Source organism: Oryctolagus cuniculus, chromosome 7, assembly GCF_051225735.1.
Source record: "Oryctolagus cuniculus isolate XC-2025 breed Fujian yellow rabbit chromosome 7, ASM5122573v1, whole genome shotgun sequence".
Taxonomy (NCBI): Eukaryota; Metazoa; Chordata; class Mammalia; order Lagomorpha; family Leporidae; genus Oryctolagus; species Oryctolagus cuniculus.
Window position 1 is genome coordinate 56,250,749 of NC_142873.1, and position 14,380 is coordinate 56,265,128.

At 41.8% G+C, this 14,380-nt stretch overlaps 1 protein-coding gene and 1 pseudogene across 7 annotated transcripts in view; one reads left to right on the plus strand and one right to left on the minus strand.

Annotated features, from left to right (window-relative positions):
* DENND2C (DENN domain containing 2C) overlaps positions 1-14,380 on the plus strand; it is a 79,318-nt gene that overhangs the window by 15,816 nt on the left and 49,122 nt on the right. The gene's annotated exons all lie outside the window — the stretch shown is intronic.
* Positions 3,158-3,960, minus strand: LOC100352269 (mortality factor 4-like protein 1 pseudogene; annotated as a pseudogene).

Sequence of the window (14,380 nt, forward strand, 5' to 3'; positions counted from 1 at the left end):
TTGTAGCACAAGACTGGTGGTCCAGTGGGAGCTCCAAGGGAACAGGTACTTTTATGGCACTGTGAAGGTGTGACTTTTCTCCTTGGCACAGAGTGCTTCAGTCTGCACTCAGTCTGCAGTTCTGGCTGACATCCCTTGATACACAGTACTTTGGTTTATGCACCTTGCTCAATGTTCTGCACAGGTGCTGTTGGATTTTTCGAACAGCACGCTCAAAATGGCAGTATTACTCACTTCTACCATCCCAGGAAGGTCAGCTGTCAGTCACGTTGGGCTATTCCAGGTGTGGGTACAGAGAGGGAAAATCCCTAACAAGGCAGTAGGAGGAGGTCTTTTGTAGTTAAGGTCCTAGTGCTCCTTGCTCCTGAATGGTCTGGAATTGTACGGAATACATCAGTATTAGCAAGCTCTGCTGGCTCGGTGATGGTCTTCATTATTTACACATCAACTGCTATCATTCTCAGACTGCCATGCGAACCGTGCGAACCCTCTTTCTACTGAGACTTAACTTCCCCTCCCTTTTCCTTATGTTATTATATTTCTTACTGCTTTTTGTCAGTTTTTTAAAAATATAGGCTTTCCCCCCAATATAGATCACTCTGTCTCTGCTCTCTCTCTGTAACTCTGCCTTTCAAATGAAAATAAGAAATAAATCTTTAAAAAAGAATGTTACATTGAAGTTGCCTGCCCCTTTTGTTTTTAGTATCCCTTTTACTGACTTTCAAATATAGGTATTCATACTTTGTCCATTTCCTCACTTACTTTCTCCCTAGGTTTGAACTGTTATCTGTTCTCACTGTCCTTTTGGAATCAGAATCTGTTACCAAATACAAGGATCCTCTCGTTACTCTCCTTACCTGTATGATTATGTGAATGCACTTTTACTTTTATATTGTCAAGTGCGGATATGATTTGGAAACTTGGAAACATATGTCTTCTAGCTTCTAAGTTTTAGAATGAGGTAGGAAATTACGTACAATGGATGTGAATGTTTGTTTTTAGGAGAGCCTGTTATGTCTGTAATGGGAAAACCTTGAAAATTGCATATTTTTATATAACTCTGAGTAAAAAAAGTGGTATACAATTACACAGACACTATGTAAAAGTATGCTTATGAAAAAACACAGGGTAGAAATATGCCAAAATAAACCAGTGATTATGATGGAGGTGATAGATTTACTGGTATATTTCCCTTTCTTTGTTTTTAAACTTTTTCAGAAGTAGTAGTAATTTAAAACATTTTAAAACATTTTTTAAAAATTGCTTCTATTTAGTTTCTGGAACTAAATAGAACTATTTAATTCTTCTATTTAGTACTTCTATTCAGTTTCTGGAACTTACTTTAGGAAGTAATATCTTGTTGCCTTTGTTTTCCAGTGTCTTGCTAAGAAGAACTTGGCCCAGTTTAAATTTGTGATTTAAAAATTAGGTTAAAAAATTAGGTTATGTTAAAACAATTTTGAAGCAGTTTGAATACTGAAAAGTCCTAGTTTGTGACAGGTTTTTTTTTTTTTTTTTTTACTATTTTAAAGGGGATTTTTAAAGGATAATCAGATCAAAAGATTAAGATGTGTTTGATTTAATTATATGGATAGTTTCTAATGTTGCTTTATTGATATTCTCAAAGTGTCATGTTATTGAAGTTAGTTAAACGAGTATATAACTTTCCAGATTGTGGCATTTTGTAAATCGTCTTATGCTGAAACTTTTCATTTGCCTATTGTACCTAGGCAGTCTTTAAAATTGAGCTACGAGCCAGCTCTTTTTATCGCCTAGGCAGAGGTCAGACACCAGTGCCGGTGTGCCTTGTTCTTCCCTGCCCCTGTACTCTAGTGGCTATCTCGAGGTTCCAGCCTTGGGGTTGAGGCAGATAGGAAGAACTATGCCTCTCCCACCCCCAGCCTCCATGGGAGGCAGGGAAATACACACCATCTAGTTTCTTTAAGGAAGGTCCCTTGTAATCCTCAAATGAATGAATTGCAATTCTTCTCCTACATAGCCTTGAGAACAGTAAACGAATGGATACTTGCAGAGGCAGTTGGCCATCCCACCTGGGAAGCTTTGCACTTCTCTTAGAAGGTGGGGATATTTGGCTCCTCTTGTTTTGATTTTGGACTTTGTAGTCCCTGCTGAAACACAGAGAAGACAGAAAGTTGCATTTGACATCCTGTTATATTAGCTGATATTATTGTTATGTCTAGCCACAGACAATAAACTCCTAGTGGTTGTATGCATGAACTTGTAAAGCAGAACTAGGCTTGTGTTCCCTAGGGTAACTGAATTAACCAATTAAGCTCAGCTGTTTTTTTTTTTTAATTTAAAGGAAAAAATTATTGGAGATCTGAAAAACAATTCATGAAAGATCAACTTTTCCAGAAAACTGTAGCTACACAGTGCATTGCATCTATTGTGTTAAAACATATATTAGACACAAATACAAAAGCCATGACACAAGCCACCATTCTTCAACAATTTGAGCAAAGACAAAATGCCTAAGGAACAACATGAATGACTTGCCAAGGATGGGCTCTTTACTTTAAGCACCATAAGAAAAAAAAACATAAATGGATGAGTGTGTTCAGTTATAAACACTGAATTGAACCTTTGGCACTAGCAATCAGAGCGTCTTGTCACACAGCATTAACACATACTGTGAAAGTGCATGGTGTTGGCTGGCGCCACGGCTCAATAGGCTTATCCTCTGCCTGCGGCGCCGGCACACTGGGTTCTAGTCCCAGTCGGGGTGCCGGATTCTGTCCCGGTTGTCCCTCTTCCAGGCCAGCTCTCTGCTGTGGCCCGGGAGGGCAGTGGAAGATGGCCCAAGTGCTTGGGCCCTGCACCTGCATGGGAGACCAGAAGAAGCACCTGGCTCCTGGCTTCGGATCAGCGCAGTGCACCAGCCACGGCGGCCATTGGAGGGTGAACCAACGGCAAAGGAAGACCTTTCTCTCTCTGTCTCTCTCTGTCACTGTCCACTCTGCCTGAAAAAAAGAAAAAAGTGCATGGTGTCAAAGGAATAGAGCACCAGCATTCAAAAGCAGCTTTGTGAACTAGGCAATAAAACACTCTTCAGCATGTCCCTCTGTTGTCCATCACTGAATACTCTGGAAACTTTGAAATGAGAAAGTAAGAAAAGAAAAAGGAGCCGCAACCCCCTTTATTTTCTCGGTTTAAAATCAAACAGAAAACAAACATCAATTCTATTATACACAATCATCTTCAAAGTACATCGTTTGGACAAGAGAAGGACTAAGAACAAAAATGTGTTTCCAGAGATGCACTCCTTAGTGAGTGATATGCACGCCTCTCACACAGCTTTCCGGTAGTACTCAGCAGGAGCCACTTCATAATCACTGGCACTAAACACAGTTGCGGAATTCTTTGCCAGGTACTTTAAGAAATTGTGACGATAATTCAGTAATAAAGTAAGGCTCTTCTCATGCAGAGGTGTATAGGTCAACATGGCTGCAGTTCACACAAACAATGCAATAGATGTGGCACTCCAGACACCTGGAATAAGGGGGCATCAGGGTGATCTGCGAGGATTTCAGCTTCCCAGGGTCTCAGATTCATAGAGCAGCTGAGTGCCTAGTGTTATGTTGAGGTATTCTTTTATCCCTGCCACGGCTTCAGTAACAGTGTACTCTGAGTTATCTGTGTTTCCAGGAGATTTCTGATAATTGCATAATCCTCCAGAATGGAATCCACATTGTTCTTGGCAGGAAGATAAAAGAGCTGTTTTTGTCTGTAATTGGGTAATTAAGTCCCAGTCATGAACAAGCCATGGTTTTAGCTCTTCAGCAATCTTTATTTCAACTTCCACTCTGTTCATTAATTTTTTTAAAGATTTATTTTATTTATTTGAAAGGCACAGTTACAGAGAGAGAAAGAGGCAGAAAGAGAGAGAGAGAAAGAGAGAGAGAGAGAGAGAGATCTTCCATCCATTGGTTCACTCCTCAAATGGCCACAACAACCAGGGGTGGGCCAGACTGAAGCCAGGAGCCAGGAACTTCTTCTGGGTCTCCCACATGGGTGCAGGGGCTCAAGTACTTGAGCCATCTTCTACTGCTTACCCAGGCATATTAGCAGGGAACTATATCAGAAGTAGAGCAGCCAGGACTTGAACCGGCGTCCATATGGGAGGCCAGCGTTGCAGGCAGCAGCTTTAATCTCTGTGCTACAATGCCAACCTCTATAATTATTTCATGATATCATTTAAAATATTACATTACCATACAAACACATCTCTTCTGATCCTACATGATTTCTCTGTTTATATTTTATTTGCTAAAAATATTGGAACAGTAATTAGGTTCCACTGCTGATCAGAAATATTGTAAGAACAAAATTAGGGCTGGTGTTGACACAACGGGTTAAGCCATAGCCTGCAGCACCAGCATCCCATATGGGTGCTGGTTCAAGTCCTGGCTGCTCCACTTCTGATCCAACTCCCTGGTAATGTGTCTGGGAAAACAACAGAAGATGGCCCAAGTCCTTGGGCCTCTACCACCCATGTGGAGACCTGGAAGAAGCTCCTGGCTCCTGGCTTTGGCCTGGCCCAGGCCCGGCTGTTGAGTCATTTGGGGAGTGAACTGGGGGTGGAATATCTCTATCTCTCCTTCTCTTTCTGTAATTCTGCCCTTCAAATAAATACATAAGTAAAAGTCAAAAGGGAGGGATTGTATAAACAATTAGGAAAAAAAAAAGCAAAATTAGCTTTGAACCCAGTCATGCTATCAAATGACTTTAAGGGGCTGGCACTGTGGCATAGCAGGTAAAGCCGCCACCTGCAGTGCCAGTATCTCATATGGGCGCTGGTTCTAGTCCCAGCTGCTCCACTTCTGATCCAGCTCTCTGCTATGGCCTGAGAAAACAGTAGAAGAAGGCCCAAGCCCTTGGGCCCCTGCACCTGTGTGGGAGACCTGGAAGAAGCTCCCGGCTCCTGGCTTCGAATTGATGCAGCTCCGGGCATTGTGGCCATCTGGGGAGTGAACCAGTGGATGGAAGACCTCTCTCTCTCTCTCTGCCTCTCCTTCTCTGTGCAACTCTTTCAAATAAATAAATCTTTTTAAAAAAATGACTTTAAGTGCTATTCTGTTAACTGATAGCCTTCTTTATGGAAGAGGCCTGTGGATAATACACTATATCATTAGACTATGTGAAAAATATTTTTAACTTTGGCGCTAGATTATATATTTTTCTCTCTTTTAAAGACTCTAGGCCAGCGCCGTAACTCAATGGGCTGATTCTCTGTCTGTGGCGCTGGCACACTGGGTTCTAGTCCCAGTCGGGGTGCCGGATTCTGTCCTGGTTGCCCCTCTTCCAGTCCAGCTCTCTGCTGTGGCCCGGGAGTGCAGTGGAGGATGGCCCAAGTGCTTGGGCCCTGCACCCACATGGGAGACCAGGAGAAGCACCTTGCTCCTGGCTTCGGATCAGCGCAGTGCACCGGCCGCAGCTGGCATTGGTGGGTGAACCAACGGTAAAGGAAGACCTTTTCTCTCTGTCTTTCTCTCACTGTCCACTCTGCCTGTCAAAAAAAAAAAAAAAAAAAAAGACTCTGAATTTTTTTTCCTTAGGTATATCCAGTTGCACATCTTTAGAATACTAGTATTTGGCAAAACGTTAGTTTATTTGTTAACACCAGTAGTCTTTTATCATTATTATGTTTCAGTTCAAGAATGTGGTTTGATTAGTATACTAATTAGCATATATGTTATAGCAGAGGTTCTATTATAAAAGAACATTAGTTTGCACAAATTAATTTTACAATCATTGCCTTTCACAAACATTACCTAATAGCAGGAAGAGGTGACTTAGAAACCAACTAAAAGACTTGAGAAACCAACAGAGTGTTAGAAAGTTGGGCAGTGGATTTTCATCCTGTTGATCTGCTAGACATTTGTAATCTTGACAGAGTGCCCATTGTACAAATTAAACTGTTCTCATCCTCTATAGCCAGGACAATGATGATATTGCTTGTCTTTATTCTGCTGCATTTAAAATACATATATTTCAATGAGTGAAATAATTTTATACCTCTAACATTAAAAATGGAATATGCATTTCCCCAAATTCCTGTGTTTATAATGAAGACATATAGTATGAGGGAGGAGTTGCTGGGAGTTTGGTCTCCATACTCCTAATGTAGGAAACAGATAATTCACTAGCACAGCACTGGGATCCTATGAATCTAATTTCCTAGTCTATTTTGGTCTGTAGGCTCCAAAGTAACTCTGTGGAAATCAGAATTATCTCTTAAATGCTAATCACTGTGTCTGGCTAAGGAGCCTATTTTCACATTCTTAGGAATTTTCTTTTTCATTTGACTGAGCTCAGAGACACAGTGCCCACAGGGGTGGGGAGAGGGGAAAGAGGAGAGCTGAGAATACAATCCAAAACTCCTGCATGGGTGACAGGGACCCAATTACTTGAGCCATCACTACTGCTTCCCAGGATATACATTAGCAAGAAGTTGGAGTAAGGAGCTGGAGGCAGGAAGGAAACCCAGACTCTCTGATGTGGGACACGGGCATCCTAACCAGTGGCTTAACCAATAGGCCAAAACCCCTGCCCCATTCTTAGGGATTTGGAATTTTTCTTTTCTTTTCTTTTTTAAAAAAAATTTTTTTATTTATTCTGAAAGTCAGAGTTACACAGAGAGAGAGAGAGAGAGAGAGAGAGAGGAGGTCTTCCATCCGATGGTTCACTCCCCAATTGGCTGCAACGGCCGGAGCTGCGCCGATCCGAAGGCCAGGAGGCAGGAGCTTCTTCTGGGTCTCCCTCGTGGGTGCAGGGGCCCAAGGACTTGGGCCATCCTCCGCTGTTATCCTAGGCCAGAGCAGAGAGCTGGATCAGAAGAGGAGCAGCCAGGACTAGAACTGGCACCCATATGAGATGCCAGCGCTTCAGGCCAGGGCGTTAACCAGCTGCGCCACAGCGCTGGCCCCTGGAATTTTTCTGTAAATACTGATTAAAAAAAAAAAAAACTTGGCTGTCTTTATGGGTATAGGAAACTAGTTTGTGGAGTTAGTTCTTTTTCTACTTTATTTAAAGCATATTTCCCCAATGGCTCCATATAGCCTCTTATAATTGGTGTATTTCTGGATATAGTACAGTTTGAGTAACTATACCGAGGTTGTCTCTATGCTAGTTACTGGCTGGAACATTAGGTTAAGGTCCAGTTGCAGCAGAAGCACAGCTACTTTTGTGATTTCTAGTGTCTTTGATACTTAAACTGAGAGCAACAGTTTTCAATTGCATTCTTCTTTCCTCCTGCTTATAGAGCTTTTCTGCCCTTCACTGCTAGGCGCCTCTGGTTCCCCTCATTTGGGAAAGCATCAGTGCTGTCCATATGTCAATGACTTTGTTAGACATATGGACTTCACAACAGAGGCTGGGAGTAGAGGTGATGCCTGGGAAGAGATGTTGACCAAAGGGTCCAAAGTTTCAGTTAGAAGGAATAAGATTGAGATCTATTGTGCATCCTGGTGATCATAGTCATAGTAATGGTTTGTATATTTCAAAATTGTTTTAAGGGTAGATTTTAGATATTTTCACTATTAAAAAATAGTAAGTATGGGGGCTGGCACCGTGGTGTAGCAGATAAAGCTGCCACCTGCCGTGCTGTCATCCCATATGAGCACTGATTCAAGTCCCTGCTGCTCCACTTCTGATCCAGCTCTCTGCTATGGATGGCCTGGGAAAGCAGTAGAAGGTGGCCCAAGCACTTGGGCCCCTGTACTCACGTGGGAGACCTGGAAGAAGCTCCTGCCTCCTGGCTTTGGATAGGCACAGCTCGGGCCGTTGCAACCATCTGGGGAGTGAAGCAGCTGATGGAAGACCTCTTTCTCACTCTCTGCCTCTGTCTCTCTGTAACTCTGCCTTTCAAATAAATAGATAAATCTTAAACAAAAAAAGTAGTATGTGAAGTAATGGATATGTTAATTAGCTTAATATAATTTTAGCACAATGTGTAAATATATGAAAACATCACATTATACCCCATACCCCATATCAATTTAAAATAAAAATTTTTATTCTGTGCTGGTGAGTATGGGTGCAGTGAGCCTGTGGCAACAGGTTTGACTCCTTGGGTCTTGGGCTGAATTATGGATGGGAGCCTGAGGGATGACAGGGCTGAGCAGCCTGGGACTCCGTCTGAAGTGGGAGTCTCCCAGCCACCCCAGCAGCACTCCACCCCCAACACATTGTGCTTAGTGGTTTGCTCTGACACAGGTTTCCAAATGATAAACACTTTTTTCTGGAAGTTTCTTTGCAATTATTATTAGTACATAGCAACACAAAACAATAGAAATATACACACAATTTGGTAAGAGTACTTGATTAAGCAAAAATAAGAGTTTATTGTAAATGCAGCTCTCAAGGAGAAGATTGCTGTCTAGTTGGTTCAAAGCCAAGGTTGGATTTTGCTGGTGAGATGAGTTTGTTATCAATTCTGTTCCCATTTTATGTTTATGTGGCTGTAGATACTATGGAATTTCATAGCATCTGTCGATGGAAATTGAAGGACTCTGTCTCAAAAAAAGAGAATTTAAAAAAAAAACAATTCTTGCTTCTCCCAAGTAAGCAAAGAAAGGGTTATTTACATTTTATATTCATATACCTCTTGGCTACTTGATTACTTTAGCAGAGCCCTGAATATCTGCTACATCACAGTTGGTTTTCTTAAGAACCATGATTTGCCAAGATAATTTGATATTTGGTTAAGTATTCATTGCCCAAAACAAAGATATGTGCCGTCTATAAAGTTCTCACATTTGCACACTTAGTTTTTTTTTGGGGGGGAGGGTTAGAATTTTTTTTATTTGACAGGTAGAGTTATAGACAGTGAGAGAGAGAGACAAAGAGAAAGGTCTTTCTTCCGTTGGTTCACTCCCCAAAAGATCACTACGGCTGGCGCTGCACTGATCCTAAGCCAGGAGCCAGGTGCTTCTTCCTGGTCTCCCATGCGGGTGCAGGAGCCCAGACACTTGGGCCATCCTCCACTGCCCTCCCGGGCCACAGCAGAGAGCTGGACTGGAAGAGAAGCAACCTGGGTTAGAACCCGGTGCCGCAGGCAGAGGATTAACCAAGTGAGCCATGGCGCCGGCCCACACACTTAGGTTTGAATCAGTTTGTTGAAAATGTAGAAATGTGGGGCCAGTGTTGTGGTACAATGGGTTAAGCTGCTGCTTGCAAACCAGGATCCCATATGAATACCAGTTCCAGTCTTGGCTGTTCCAGTGCTGATTCAGTTCCCTGCTAATGTGCCTAGGAAAGCCACAGAAGATGGCCTGAGTTCTTGGGCCCCTGAACCCATGTGGGAGAAGGAGATATAGTTACAGGCTCCTGGCTTCAGCCTTACCCACACCAGCCATTGCAGCCATTTTGGGAGTGAACCAGTGGATGGAAGATCTCCTTCTACCTCTCTCTTTCTCTGTAATAATAATAATAATAAATTTATTTTATTTTAAAATAATAAATAAATCTTTTAAAAAAGAAGAAAATGTAGAAATATAGCACTGTCCAGTTAGTTTGCAAATACAGTTGAGGGACATTGGGGAAGATGAGAATTTACTAGCCAATTTCAACAAAAACTTTTGCTTAATTTAAGGTGAACAGAATTGACAAGTGAGTGTTTTTTATTTGAGAGGCAGACAAAGGCAGAGAGACAAAGAATGTGTATCTGCTGGTTCACTCCCCCAGTGCCTGCAATGGTCTGGCCTGGGCTGGGCAGAAGTTGTGAGTAGGAAACTCAGTACAGGTCTTCCGTGTGAGTCTCAGGAACCCAACTACTTGAGCCATCACCTGTTACCTCCCAGGGTTTGCACTACTAGGAAGCTGGAATCAGTAAAGGAGCTGGTATTCAGCGGGTACTCTTGATTTGGGACACAGGCATCTTAACTGCTATGCCTAACACTCACCCCCAAACGAATATTTTGATTCATTCAATGAAGGTCTTCTCTCATCGGCTGTATGTGTCTGGTGTGTTAACTTTCTTGAATTCTATGGCTCTTTGTATTAGTATGCTAGGGCTACCATAGGAAAATATTAGAGACTAGGTGGCTTAAACAGCAGAAATGGATGTTTTCACCACTCTGGGGGATAGAAGTTTGAGATCAAGGTGTTGGCATGGTACGTTTCTTCTAAGGCCTTTCTTTTGGGTTGTAGAAGGCTGTTTTCTCTCTGTGTTTCCCATGGCCATCCTTCCATGTGTTTTCCATGGTCATCCTATTTCTATGTCCAAAGTTCCTCTCTTTTTTTCTTTTCTCTTCAAAATTTATTTGAAAGACAGAGAGAGAGAGAGTGTTGGAGAGAAAAAGAAATATTCCATCCTAGACCAGACTGAAGCCTGGGACTCCACACTGGTTTCTCATGTCGGTGGCAGGGGCCCAGATAGTTGGGCCATCTGCTACCGTCCCATACACATTAGTAGAGAGCTGGATTGGAAGCAAAGCAGCTGGCAGTAGAACCCATGCCCAAAATGAAATGCCACTGTCGCAAGCAGCAGCTTAACCCACTATACCACAAAACTCCTCTTCTCCTTTCTCTAAGGACATTAGGCATATTGGATTAGGACCCACCCTGGTAACTTTTTAACTTAATTATCTTTTTAAATATCTGATCTGCAAATCCAGTCATGTTCTAAAGTACTAGGGGTCAGGACTTTAACATAGGAATTTTTAGGAGACATAAGTCAGCCTATAACACACTTTGAACCAAGTATTGAAATAAATTGAATTTAGCACTAAATCTTTGAAAAATAAAACATTTTGTTTAGTCTCATTGCTCTTACACATACTTGTAATTAAATTTTAGTGAGAGCGAAATATTTATTATACCCTCCTCTTACAAACATAGCATAATAAAAATATAGCATAATAATTTAAAGTAATAAAAGACAGTAATTTTTAAGAACATCTCGTGGATTTAAAACTTTTAGGTTTTATGTGCTTTCTGTATTTGATATTCTTATAGTTGTATATACTATAATTTATAAATAAGCAAATACATAGAAATCAAATTTTCCTTCAGAGGATTTGAGATCAAAGTTTACGGAACCCTATCTTAGATATTGCCCTTTTCTATCCTGAGGGTAGTATATTATGTCCTATTAAATTCTGGCTTTCCCAGTTAGAGTAATGTGTATGACCTGAGAAGGTCACGTTGCCTTGCTAAGCTTTAGTTTCCTCACGTAGTGAATGAAGATTTCTTCCTCTAAGAATGACTGTGTGGAAAGAACAGGTCATCAAAGAAGGAGGTACCTTTCTCTGAAGGGAGGGGAGAACTTCCACTCTGACTACGAACTTGTCTAAATATGATCAGAGTCGGTGAACTCAAAAGGCTTCCATAGCCTTGGCAACTCATGACAAGAGCCTAGGGTGATTACTGATGCCATAAACAAGAGTGTCAATTTGTTAAGTCAACAACAGGAGTCACTGTGCACTTACTCCTCATGTAGGATCTCTGTCCTCAATGTGCTGTACATTGTGATTTAATGCTATAACTAGTACTCAAACAGTATTTTTCACTTTGTGTTTCTATGTGGGTACAAACTGTGAAATTTTTACTTAATATATGCTAAACTGATCTTCTGTATATAAAGAGAATTGAAAATGAATCTTGATGTGGATGGAAGGGGAGAGGGAGCGGGAAAGGGGAGGGTTGCGGGTGGGAGGGAAGTTGTGTGGGGGGGAAGCCATTGTAATCCATAAGCTGTACTTTGGAAATTTATATTCATTAAATAAAAGTTAAAAAAAAAAAGAATGACTGTGAGGATTAAAGGAGATTATGCATATAATGTCTGACAAACTGTGAATCCTGAAAAACATTCTTATTATTGTGATGATAATTGTCATTCAGATAAGTTATTTTGGTGTTTTATCCTTAAAATATTGTAAGATGCTTTCCTATTCTGTAAATGGGACAACTTCAAGTCGTTAGAGACCTGTAAAGTAATAGACATTGCAAATTTTTCATAAACCCACTTTCTTCTTTAAACATTCCTATACTTAGGATTTCTTTCTTTTTTTTTTTTTTTAAGATTTCTTTATTTATTTTGAAAGGCAGGATTGCAGAAAGGAGAGAGAGAGAGAGAGAGAGAGAGAGAAAGAAAGAAAATCTTCCCTCTTCTGGTTCACTCCCCAAATGGCCACAATGACCAAGGCTGGGCCAGGCCAAAACTGGGAGCCAGAGACTTCTTCCGGGTCTCCCACATGGGTGGCAGGGGCCCAAACACTTGGGCAGTCCTCTGCTGCTTTCCCAGGCACATAAGGAAGGAGCTGGATTGGAAGTGGAGCAGTACCAGCCCCGTAGGAGTTCATCATTAATTCAACAGACACTTGTTCAGGGTTACTGAATGGTGCATACTCTTCTAGGTGCTAGGGATGCAATAGTGAAAATTCCAACGGGGCAGAGAGGCAGTAAGAAGATGAACAAATAACTGTGATGCAGACACAAAATACTTTGACTTCCTTGCAATGCAAACTGATAAAGAGGCCAATGTGCAACCTAAACAAGGTTTACTGGGGGCTTGTGCTCTAGCACAGCAGGAGCTGGGCAGGTTTTTTTTTTTTTTTTTCTTTTGAGTGTTTTTTTTTTTTTTAAAGATTTTATTTATTTGAAAGGTAGAGTTACAGACAGTGAGAAGGAGAGACAGAGAAAAAGGTCTTCCATCTGCTGGTTCACTCCCCAAGTGGCAGCTATGATCGGAAGCTAGGAGCCAGGAGCCAGTAACAACTTCTGGGTTTCCCATGTGGATGCAGGGGTCCAAGTGCTTGGGCCGTCTTCTGCTGCTTTCCCAGGCCATAGCAGAGAGCTGGCTCAGAAGAGGAGGAGCCGGGACTAGAACCAGTGCCCATATGGGATGCTGGCGCTGCCCGCAGAGGATTAACCTACTGTGCCACAGCACTGGAGGGGTTTTTAATCAGGTGGGGTGGGGAGGTATGGTGGTACACCCGTGGCACACAACGCTTGGATCTGCACCTGGCCTGGTTGTTCTGGCTCTTTGGAACATGGCATTTCGATTGGCACCCCACCTGGTGTTCTGCCCAGGGGCTGTGTACCTCTTAAACATGACATGCTCCATTTGGCAGTGTTGCTGTCACATACCAGTTACATGGGGAACTCTGAGCATGTGCATGGGCAGCGCAGAGTGTTTTGTGATGAGGGTGAAGACACTTCTTGATGCAGATGGGTTTGAAGCGAGGTAGAGCTGCCAGGGAGTGGGAGATGGGTTGCACAAATGGGAGATAGAAACAGGTCAGGTCAGATCAGGAGGGGCATGATTTTGTGAATCCTGTTTCTATCCTATCAATTAAAATAATAAAATGTCAGATAAATGGAGAATATACAGCAAAGTAAAGGCATGGAGAACCATGGGGAAAGGAATCTTATTTTAGATAGGAAGAGCAGGGAAGATGAAAATGGAATAGAAATGGAAAATCAGAAGGAAAATGATGATGACCTGGATTAGGTGTTAACAGTGAAGAAGGTAAGTGGTCAGAGTTAGAGGTACGTTTTGAAGGTAAAGCCAACAGGAATCACCATTGTATGAGTTAATGGGGCTAACTCCCAGGATCACTTGACTGTGGTAAATAAGGCCTCCAGTGGTATGTGTTAGAATCAGTGAACAGCAAAGAAGAGGAACTGTCATTTTGATGGTTTTATAAACAATATGGATAATTAACCATGTAACACAAAGTTAACATTGTTTTTAGTCTTAGATTTATGCTTCAAAATTCAGAATATGACATGTATTTATATCAACTATCAATGTTTAATTCTTTCATTTAAAAAACCTTGAGGCAGGCATTTGGCACAGCAATTAAGTCAGTATTTGGGGCTCCCACATCCCATATTAGAGTGCCTGGATTGAGTCTTGGCTACACCGCTTCCCATCCAGCTTCCCACTAGTGTGCACCCTGGGAGGTAGAGATGATTATTCAAGTACTTGGGTTCCTGCCACCCATGCAAGAAATCCAGTATGAGTTGTAGGCTCCTGGCTTCAGCCTGACCCACCCCTGGCTTTTGTGGGCATTTGGGAAGCAAACCAGTGGATGGAAGATCTCTGTCTCTTTGCCTTTCGAATAAAAAAAGAAAAGAAAAGAAATTTTATAAATTAAAAATGTCAGAAAGTTCCATAACAAATGTCTCAACAGACTGGATAGAGCTTTGAAAAAAATAAATTTTTGAGGAATCATTTTTCTAAAAAAAAAAAAAAAAGATTTATTTATTTGAAAGAGTTACAGAGATCTTCTGTTCACTGGTTTGCTCCCCAGATGACCCCAATGGTCAAGGCTGGACCAAGCTGAAGCCAGGAGCTTCTTTCAGGTCTCCCATGTGGGTGCAGGGTCCCAAGGGCGTGGGCCATCTTCTGCTG